The sequence below is a fragment of the Anolis carolinensis genome, chromosome 2 (genome assembly GCF_035594765.1).
Source record: "Anolis carolinensis isolate JA03-04 chromosome 2, rAnoCar3.1.pri, whole genome shotgun sequence".
NCBI lineage: Eukaryota > Metazoa > Chordata > Lepidosauria > Squamata > Dactyloidae > Anolis > Anolis carolinensis.
In genome coordinates this window covers 148,097,927-148,108,084 of record NC_085842.1, presented here as the reverse complement: position 1 = coordinate 148,108,084, position 10,158 = coordinate 148,097,927, and the positions used below count along the sequence as shown (strand labels likewise).

Genomic DNA, 10,158 nt, shown 5'->3' with positions numbered 1-10,158 from the left:
CTTCTCAGTTTTGGGGGTAGCGATAAAACATCAATAAAGATAACAGCAACAATGGTTATGATGTTGTTTTCCTGAGTGAATCTTTATAATGGATGGCTAAAGCCAAGACTTTGGGTTTTTCTTCTTCTTTGCTCTCTCAACCTGTTTCCACCTGTCATGTTGGATTACAATTTTTGGTACCCCAGCCAGCAATGGGAATTGTAGTCCAACACATCTGGGGGGCGTTGGGTATTTTGGGCCAGATAATTCTTGGCTGAACAGTATGAGGTTGCTACCCTGTTTCCCCGAAAATAAGACATGCCCTGAAATTAAGACCCATTAGAGGTTTTGCTGAATTGCTAAATATAAGGCTCCTCCTGAAAATAAGTCCTAGCAAAGTTTTTGTTTGGAAGCATGCCTGCCAAACAAAACACCAGAGCATGTGGGATTGGTAAATGTATGTACCATAGATTGTTGTGCATTAATATAAGACACTGTCATATTTTCAGGAAAACACGGTATAAGTTGGCAGCAACTGGAACAGCTGTTTAGCAGTGAAACTCACTGGGAATGGTTTCTTCTTTGGTGGCTTTTAAATAGAGACTGAATGGCCATCTGTTGTGAGTGCTTTGATTGCCCTTTTCCTGCATGGCAGGGGGTTTGACTGGATGGCCTGTGTGGTCTCTTCCAACACTATGATTCTAATAACAATGGGAACTGAACTCCCTGGGCAATTAATGGCAAATTTGCTAGAAAGGCTGCTGAATATGTTTCTTCTTTAAAATATTCATCAAGGAGAGGTGCTTTCACTCTCTCCTTCTTTGTGTTCTTTCTAAAGAAGAACGGAGTTCTTTCCCATCTTCTGAAAAGAGTAAAATGCTTCATCATCTATGGATGATAGGTACACATCTGTATAAGCAGTCAAATGGGTAACTGTGATACACTTTGAAACTTTTGCATTTATAGATTTCTATTACTATGAATGAACCATTCACAAGAGCCATCCCATTTGTACATATCTTTGCAGTAGTTGTTGAATTTGGGTGGCAAGGTGTAATCAAGCTGCATTAGTCAATGTGCACAGGTGTATTCAGCCTTTAACCCTCCCTCATCAAAAGTCCATCTCCTATTTCTCTTCCCAAGGCTGAGATATACTTTTTCTGGATGAACCAAAGCACTCAGGAAAGGGTTTGGAATGAGTGTGGATTCCTAAAAGCAGTACTGACTTAGAGAGATTCAAATGCTGTTAACCCATGCAAATTCTGCTAAGTTTGTAAGTGTAGAATTTCTCTGGACTTTTTTCTATGGCCTCTGTTGCTGTACTTTTAGCATAAAGGTGGCCTGTGTGCTGTTCCCCTTCCAAGTATTAAGTGCTCTATTGTTTCACTATCATTAAAATGCACCAGTTTAGTGTCTTTAAGTAATTTCTGACTTATGGCAATTTAAGGGAAACTTATGATCTTAGCATAATTTGTACAGAGGGGGGCTTCCATTGCTGCCTTTTAAAATTGAGAGAGTGGGATTTGTCAAAGGTCACCCAGTGGGTTCTCATGGCCCTGATCTTGGCACCACCAAAAATTAAGGCAGCTGCTATCAGGGCCGTAGCCAGAAAAAAAATTCGGGAGGGGTTTTGAAAATTTCGGGGGTGGGGGTGGGGGTTGAACCTCTAGCACACACCTCTCCCCGCTACAAACCTGTCAATATCTGCTTGAAATAGTGCCTGGAGGGACTCTTAATGTTTTGCGTCTCATAGACTTAGCAAGGGGATTTGGTTAACCAGTTAAAATTCATGAGTAAACCAGGTTTTTTTATAACCTGAAAAATTTCGGGGGGTGGGGGGGGGGTGGGGCTGAACCCCCTAAAACCACCCCCTCGCTACAGGCCTGGCTGCTATAGTCCAAGCTATCATAAGCCTGTGCTCACATTGCTAGACCAAATTCTTTCCAACCATATTTTTCACTTACTCATTTCCTCCTCATTATTTATTCTTCCTTCCTTCCTGTCTTGACCTACTGCAATAGTCACTAAAATCTAGTGACAGTTTTGCCTGTGGTAGGGCTTAAATTTCCAAAGGTACCATATCCCATCTGATCTTGGAAGTTTAGTGGAATCAGCTCTGGTTGGGTGACTACCAATGAATGCCAGATGTTTTAGGCTATATTTCAGTGGATGGCATTGGCAAAACCACATCTGAGTATTCCTTGTCCAAAAAAACCCCTATGAATTTCACGAGGACACCATAAGTCAATAGGCAATTTGAAGATGGCGCATGCCAGTGGCGTATTTGGTGGTTGTGGTGCAACTGTTAGTGCCCTAAGGAAGGACTCCCATCCCTGGAAAGCTGCATGCTCCCTCCCCATTAGCACCAGTTTTTCCTGCAACAGTTAACATATGGTTATGCTTAACCTGCCATGGAAAGATTAACTTTCTTTATATCTTACTGTTGTAAATATTCCAAACTATTGGGTTGGGTGATTGACTAACAAGTGGGGTGAAGGAATGTTCTTTTTTATTAATTGTGATTAAATTAAATACTCAAAGTATAATTATACTTCTGTTTTATACTTTTGGAAAAATAAATAACTATGTATCTCTACCTTAATATATACTCTAATCAAATATATATACACACTCTAATCAAACACACACACACACACAATTGTATCATTATTTATTCATGAATTTTTAGCCAGCCATTCTGCCATGGAATTCAGGGCAATGCCCACATTCTTTTCTATCCACATTGTACCAACAATAGCCCTGTGATGCAGGATAAGCTGAGAGAGAGAGGGAATTACCCTCTGTAGGTCACTCAGTGAGATTCATCAGGGTTTGAACATCTATCAGTGTATTCACTGCACTTCAACATTTTGCATGAGTTTTTCATACAAAATCAACTATCAATTGTATTCACTTAGGATTCTCTTATTGAATGTTTTATTTTCCAGTTGTTTATTCAGTAAACTTCCAGTAAAACATCTGTGGATAAAAGCAATTATATTTTCTGAAAACTATGAAAAGAATAGAATGGAAAATACAATTCCACTGTAACATTTCAAGAAGAAGAAGAGATCTCCCCCATATTAGATTCCCAAGATGTATGGTATGAGCAACTGATCAGATTCTGACTTGATTAGCTTCAGAATGATATTACAATTTATTCTAAAGAGTTAGACATGCTGATTCACATGCATGCAAGTCATCTCCTGAAATTGTAGCTGGCAAGGAGTTGACTGGTATTTGTCAGCCACATATCTAGCAGATACAAAACTTGAATGTGGGGGAAGCAGGCTGGAGTAAGTAGACAGTGGCTTTCTTTGTCATTCTAGTAAGGGAGTCCACTGTGAAGGATGAGAGAGAATGGGCTGGATTTACCATGAATGTGACCTTGACTAGCAAGGAGCATATGATATAGACTGGGGTGGGGGTGGAGGTGTCAGATATCAACAGTAAATTGCTTTTATGTAGATGCAGTTGGGAATGTATCATTTAGCTGCTGTGAGACATTTTGTACAAATATGTGTACCACTGATAATCTTGCCATTACTGTGCTGCACTGGATCCATGACCAGGGAAATAGGCCACAAGAAACATTATTTGGCAACAAGTAATGGCTACTGCCTCTGCGGATTTACTTCCATCTGCTGCATGACTTTGGGGGAAAAAGAGACCTTAGGAGGCAAGCAGATCTCCTATCACTTTGGCTGTAGATGATTTTCAGTTTGCAATGTCAGAAAATGTTTTCAAATTGAAGGCCATTTAAAATTGTGGCAAACTGTACTGTTGTTCTCTTGGAACATGAGGGAAGAGACAATAAACTATGACTTTCAATTTGTGTTTCATTTTTTTCACCTATCTTGAGGGGGAGAGAGATTCCAGAGTATTAGCCAGATGGATTAGGCCAATGTTTCCTAAGAACGTTAAGTCGCTGTGTTGGACTCCCATGGTAACACTGCCAACTAGCAACTGCTGAATATTTGAACAATATGCTGATGGCATTCATTTGACTATAAATGTTTCTCTAGCCTGTTTTGACCCTGCAGCTGCAAAATCCTGTCCCAAGGGGACTGAAATGCAGTTATGGCTGTTTGAGTAGGAAGAAGCACAGCTTGGGAGCCACCATCTGCTTGTGGAAGGTATTACAGAATGTTAGAGAAGATTCTGCACTCTCCTTTTGCAAACATCCCCAAAGAGATCACTACTATTACATCTGAGGAAGTGGATTGCAATCCATGAAGCTCATGCAAAAATTAGTCTTAAAAGTGCCACAATATCCCATTCTTTCCATCCTAGCAGTTGGTGCATGGAATTATGCAATGTTTCCTCTATGTGAAGGGTGTAAATGATCACATTGAAATATAAAACCCCTTTCTTTTACTTCCTAATACGTTTTGTCCCTGTATGATGCTTGGCAACTGTCATAGATTTCAAGTATTAACTGAAATAAATGAAGTGCACACTGGAAAGGTAATAAAGATTAAATGTAGAGCTCTGACCAAGAGATACCCAAACGTTACATAAAAGCATGCTGTCACCATTAAAACCTTGTGCAGGGGATGGGTCTGATTAAAATCCATCTGCATCTCTGCACTGCGTTAAACTAATTTGGTAGCTGCATTGATCATTGCTTTCAGTGAAACGGACAAGTGATTAATTCCCTCGGGTTCATCCCCAGCTTTTGGCAGTTGATGATTTCAGTCATTGAATTCAACCTGATTTATAAATTGTAAATATACCCACCCACCTTTTATTTCATGTTGAACGTTCATATTGGAAAGATGTTAATCATTTTATTGACTTGTTTTGACCTCTAGTATGATTAAATTCTCACAGATGGATGCTATTAACCATAAAATCACAAAATAAAAACCTTACCTTTGTTCATATTCAGGTCTTTCTTTAACACTGGCATCAATGTACTTGATAATAGCTTTAAGCTATATCAATGTAAATAATGAAATGCTGCAAAGAGTGTGTAATTTTCAATTAGAAAATAACACACATGGGAATAAATAACCAAATGAGGTGTGGAGGTAAAGTGTTTGAAAATAACAAAAGTCTGCTGTTTGCATGTTTGTGCAATGGCATTGAGATATATCTTAAGGGAGATGCTCTCTTCAGATATTGTTTCCCCAGCATAACACCCTTTTATCAGAAAAATTGCCTGTCTCACTGACTCTGACCAATGTGGCAGTTGTGGCCAACTTTAAAACTCAGTCAGCACTCATAAGCAATATTGCCATAGAGAATTTTGAAGTCACAGATATTCATGAGTTACTCTATTTATGTCCTGAAGGCGAGTCCAAAATTAAGGCAGCTGTGTTTATGTTCATCAACAATTCAGTTCCACTAGAATAATATAAGGAGGTTTTTTTTACAATAGACAATGTAGGGGTTTTTAAAAAAGAAAGTAATGAATGTGAATTGACATACAAAGTAACCCCCAAACACAATGCATTGCAACAAGGATAGTTTGCAAGAATATATCACTGTTGAGAAGTGATATTTTCTTTGTCCCCTCTAGTGCAGACAAGCCTGAAAGAAGAGAGTAGCCTGATGGGTAGGGATAGTAGCCGATGCTGTTAGAATTATCCTTCATAATAAATCGTGGTGCTCCAACCATGAAAGCCCCGGATGCATTACAACAATTGCCTACACAACTAGCAGAGGAAAGTATTCCTTTTGAATTCTGTGAGACTTGCTGTCGAATCAACAGGCTCAAGATTGGTCCTATCAGAACCTTTTAATTGTAATTCTCAGATTCAGCCATTGATTCTGAAATGGATCTAGTGTTTGCTGCACAGAGAATGACTAGTGGGCTGGCTCTGTCCATCTCTGCCTGTTTCCTCCTGTATCTTTTTTGTCCTTTGAAAATAGGAATTATTATAGGTCATTTTCTTCATGGAACTTACCTCAGCAGACAGGAACTGGTATGATGACAAAAATTTGTCAGTACGCATGCACTGGATTTATTGTTGATCTTGTAATTTTTCACATGGTGTGCAATGTGGCAGCACCATTAGGATTAACTGGATTTTAGCATGAGCTTGTGTGGTTATCACTTCTATTGTTGAATGTGAACCCACTTCTTCTGACGCATCTGAAGAAGTGAGTTGACATCCATAGAAGATAGGGGGCAGAACAGATTTCCTTTTTGCAACTCAGACTCATGTTGGATTTAAGCCACAGAATCCATGGCTTCTCTTTCCACATATCGTTCCCCAGATTTATACTTCTGACTAAAATCATATATGAAATACAGTGTGCTCTTTCTCCAGGGAGGTGTAGAAGGATTTTTTTTCCATGTCAGGAATGACCTGAGAAACTGCAAGTTGCTTCTGGTGTGAGAGAATTGGCTGCCTGCAAGGACGTTGCCCAGGGGACACCTGGATGTTTTGATGTTTTTACCATCCTTGTGGGAGACTTCTCTCATGTCCTCGCATGGAGCTGGAGCCGTTAAAGGGAGCTCATCCGTACTCTCTCCGGGTTGGATTTGAACTGGCAACCTTCAGGTTAGCAACTCAACCTTCAAGTCATCAGTCCTGTCAGCACAAGGGTTTAACCCACTGCACCACTGGGGCAAGGAGGAAGATGACAACAACAACAGCATCAGGAAAGCTAGGGCCAGCATGGGCAGGAGGCATCACTGTACACCTTTTGAAATGCAGTTGGGACCTACTGTCAGTTTTGGGAATTTCTCAGCTTTTCTTTGCTGCCTCCCTCTATGAGAGGGAATGAGAAAAGCAAGGAAAAGGAGGCAATCTACAGAGTTTGAATCTTGCCTGACCTGTGGTTGAGGAGTGTGGGTTTTATGATCCAACCAAGTCACTCCTCCAGGTTCTGTGTTCACAGACAGACCAGGGCTTTGTGCTTAAGGTCAGAATCCCTTCTTGTAGCATGTATAAGAGAGCCCCATATGAAGCAAGGGCTGGTTTATCACATTTTGAAGTCGGGAAGCAATACATAGTGACATTTGAAGAGGCCTCCCTTTTCAGAACACATCATGAAATTCAGAGTCTAGAATTGTCCGACTGCAGTGGGGAGGCCCATTGAGACCATCTTGTCCAACTCCCCCGAGTTGCCTAGCAGCTGTAATTCTTTCCACTGTCCATTAGCAAAAGTCTTTATTTGATATGAGCAGCAATCAGTTGTAAACAAATTCAAGTGAGTTGTTGATGACTGGGTTTTACTAAATTCAAATTGTTAATCATGCTTACCCTGGTTGTTGAGAAAAAACAGAGGCTGTGCTGTGGTTTTTAGTTTATTATTAATTGTATTTTTCAGTGAAATAGAACCGGTGGCCTTTCTTGGGAGCCCCTTCCCCCTCGCCGCCCCCTCGCCGCCTGCCCGGCAACAGGTTCCCAAGCAAACATTTCCTTCCTGCTTGGCTGAGTGGAGGCCCGGCTCTGATTTCATCTCATTAGTGGGAACCGTCCACCACTGGTGAGCGCAGCCGGAACTGGTTGCCATGGAGACGCCTGTTTATTGAGCTCCTGAGATATGAGGTACTAGGCCAGAGAGAGGTACTTTCAGAAATTTGGGGGTGGTTGTTTGGGGGGGGGGGAGAGGCCAGGAGGTGCCGGCTGCCCGTGGAGCCCCCAAGGGCACCAGCAATGGCCTTGTCAGGGAGAGAATGGCTCATGCCCTCAGGTGCTGCCAGGACCCCACCCACTTGGTTGAAAGTGAGGAGAGGCAGGGACTTGATTTCCCATATGGGACAAACAGGCCGTAAATGTGTGCCATAAGCATGCTATGCATTTATTTATACCCACATTTGCTGTGGTTAGGGGCACAGAACCACCATGAAAATGAAATTATGTGAATCAAGAAGTAGCTATTTTTTAATCTGAGAGGACATCCCTTTTGGGACTGCTTGGTCTTCTAACACAACTCTATCTATGGTCAACTTCCATTGGAAGTTGGCCATAGAGTTGCACTGAGGATGAAATACTCTAATAATAAATAATAATAGCCTTTATTTATACTCTGCCACCATCTCCAAGAGGGTCTTGGGATGGCTTACAAAGCACTCAAAGGTGCAAACACAAAATAAAAAAATGGCAAAAACAATAACATAAAACAATAACAGCCAACATAAATATCTCACTTCACACCCCCCCCCCCCCTCCAGTTAAAATCAGTAAAAATACAGCAATAGCTGCAGGTATAAAACAACAATAGTCAACTCTAGGTCCTCCAGCATGATTGAAGGATGTTCACCATAAAGTCACACTGGAGAATCTAAAAGTCCTAAAGAAAATGTTTGGAATCAAATCTGTGAATAATCAAATCTACAAATCAAAGCTACTAATACACAGAGATGACGTAATCCCAAATCACTATGTTGGGAAATTAGCAGCTATAGAATCACAGCTTTCTTTTCCTTGCTAGTACTTTGACTGCAAAGTAGACAGAAGGCCCTTCTATACAGGCACTAAAACCCGGAAGAAACCGGGATAAAAGAGAGTGGCTAAATGGAAGGACAATTGGAAAGCAATTACAATTAGAACTCTCTGCAACCATTTCTTTATTCCGATCTTTATGGTATTAAACAGAGCTTGAATTTATAGTTGGGTGAGGAGAGAAAATAACAAATCTGCTTGTGTGTATATTGAGATATCTGCATGAGCACATATACAATCGAGCACATTTTGGAGAGAATTTTAAAAATCAACACTTCTGCTGGATGTCCCCGTCCATCTTGCAGATTTGTAAAATCCACTTCAAAGGAATGCTTTGTGGATGGCGGGGAACCCAGGACAGATAGGTCTGTGTCTGGACTTGCTGTCAGGTCCCATGATTTTTAAACCCATTTATTTAATCTGAAATTTTATGTTGTCTGGAAGTGCCCGTGAAAGCATGAAGGACTAAAGTTGAAAGAGTGATGGTTGAGATTTTAAAAGCCTAGATTCCAGAGAAGTTGCTTTTGGATTATAATACTCAGAATCCCCAGCATGTGAACCATGCCAGTTGGGGGATTCTTGGAGTTGTAGTCAAAAAAAGCTCGATAAGCCTTCAGTGTCATTCAGAGCTTTTGGCCTTTTCCCATCACTAAAAAAAATCAAACAATGCCAAATAAATACATGGTTGACTGGAAGAAGGTTTTATAACATAGCCTTTCCCAATCTGGCACCATTCAGACATATTGGACAACAAATTTCCAACATGCCCAGATATTGCAACATTGGCTATTTTGGCAGAGAGGGATAAGATTTATTTTTCAACACATCTGGAGGACAGCAAATTTGGGAAGCTTGTGCAGGAGGCTCTAGCTACCCTGAGAGATTCTTCATTCAGAACCCATTTCAATTCAAATCAAGGACCTTTTTTTGGCAATTAGTGTCATATGACCTAATTTCTCCAAAGCAGATTTCTGTTTTTTCCCCTTGGAAGGACTGAACGTTTCATATTCACAGAACAAGCAGAAATTCAAGAGATAATCCCAGCCATAGGAAACCAGCACATTGTTATTATTATGTGCCTGTAATGCATCTGGCTCTTATCTATTAGAAGATGCTGCTCTTAAGTAAATTGCTTGAATATTATTTTTAAAGTGAAAGGAGTGATTTAAGATTCCATTCAGCTTCTTCCACATGATAACTCTTTCTTTGATCATTTCCTTATATCTTAAAGGATACAATCAATTCATTCCCTTTCATATATTACTTGATCTTCTGCAGTTATGGTGACTTGCTGCTTCCTGTAGACTGTTCATCATATCTTTGAAAATGATCACTTCCTCCGCAGTTAACTGTGGGGAGGGGGAATCCCAACTACTGTGGATTCTTTACTCTGTATATATATTACCAGAATGTGTAGAACAGATAGAATTGAAATCTTGACTCATCAAGAGGCCAAATGCAAGAATTAAGAATGAAAGTCTCACTAGGATTGGCTGCTCACAATACAGTTGTGACAATAGAATTGAACAGTGCCACAAGACGGACCAGGATTTTTTCAGCACAATCCAGCAGCCCCCCAACTGCTAGTAAGTGTAGCTAAATGCAAGTGTTGGAGAACAAGCAAAGACCCTGTTGACGGTTCAAAGCATGACAAAATTTTAGGCTACAACCTCCTAAAAGTGTAACTCTTTTAAAAAAAGCAAAGAACCTTGATGTTTATTTCGAAGTACTGAAAATATCTGTCAGCATGGCATATTACATTTACTCTCTCCAGGGA

The 10,158-nt window shown here is 40.4% G+C and overlaps 1 long non-coding RNA gene across 1 annotated transcript in view; it reads left to right on the top strand.

Annotated features, from left to right (window-relative positions):
• The first annotated feature begins 7,199 nt into the window (after window positions 1-7,199).
• The window catches only part of LOC134296288 (uncharacterized), an 11,478-nt gene continuing 8,519 nt past the window's right edge, over window positions 7,200-10,158 (top strand). The window contains exon 1 of the long non-coding RNA XR_010002967.1: window positions 7,200-7,484. This is a non-coding gene — a long non-coding RNA (uncharacterized LOC134296288). The remainder of the gene's footprint in view (window positions 7,485-10,158) is intronic.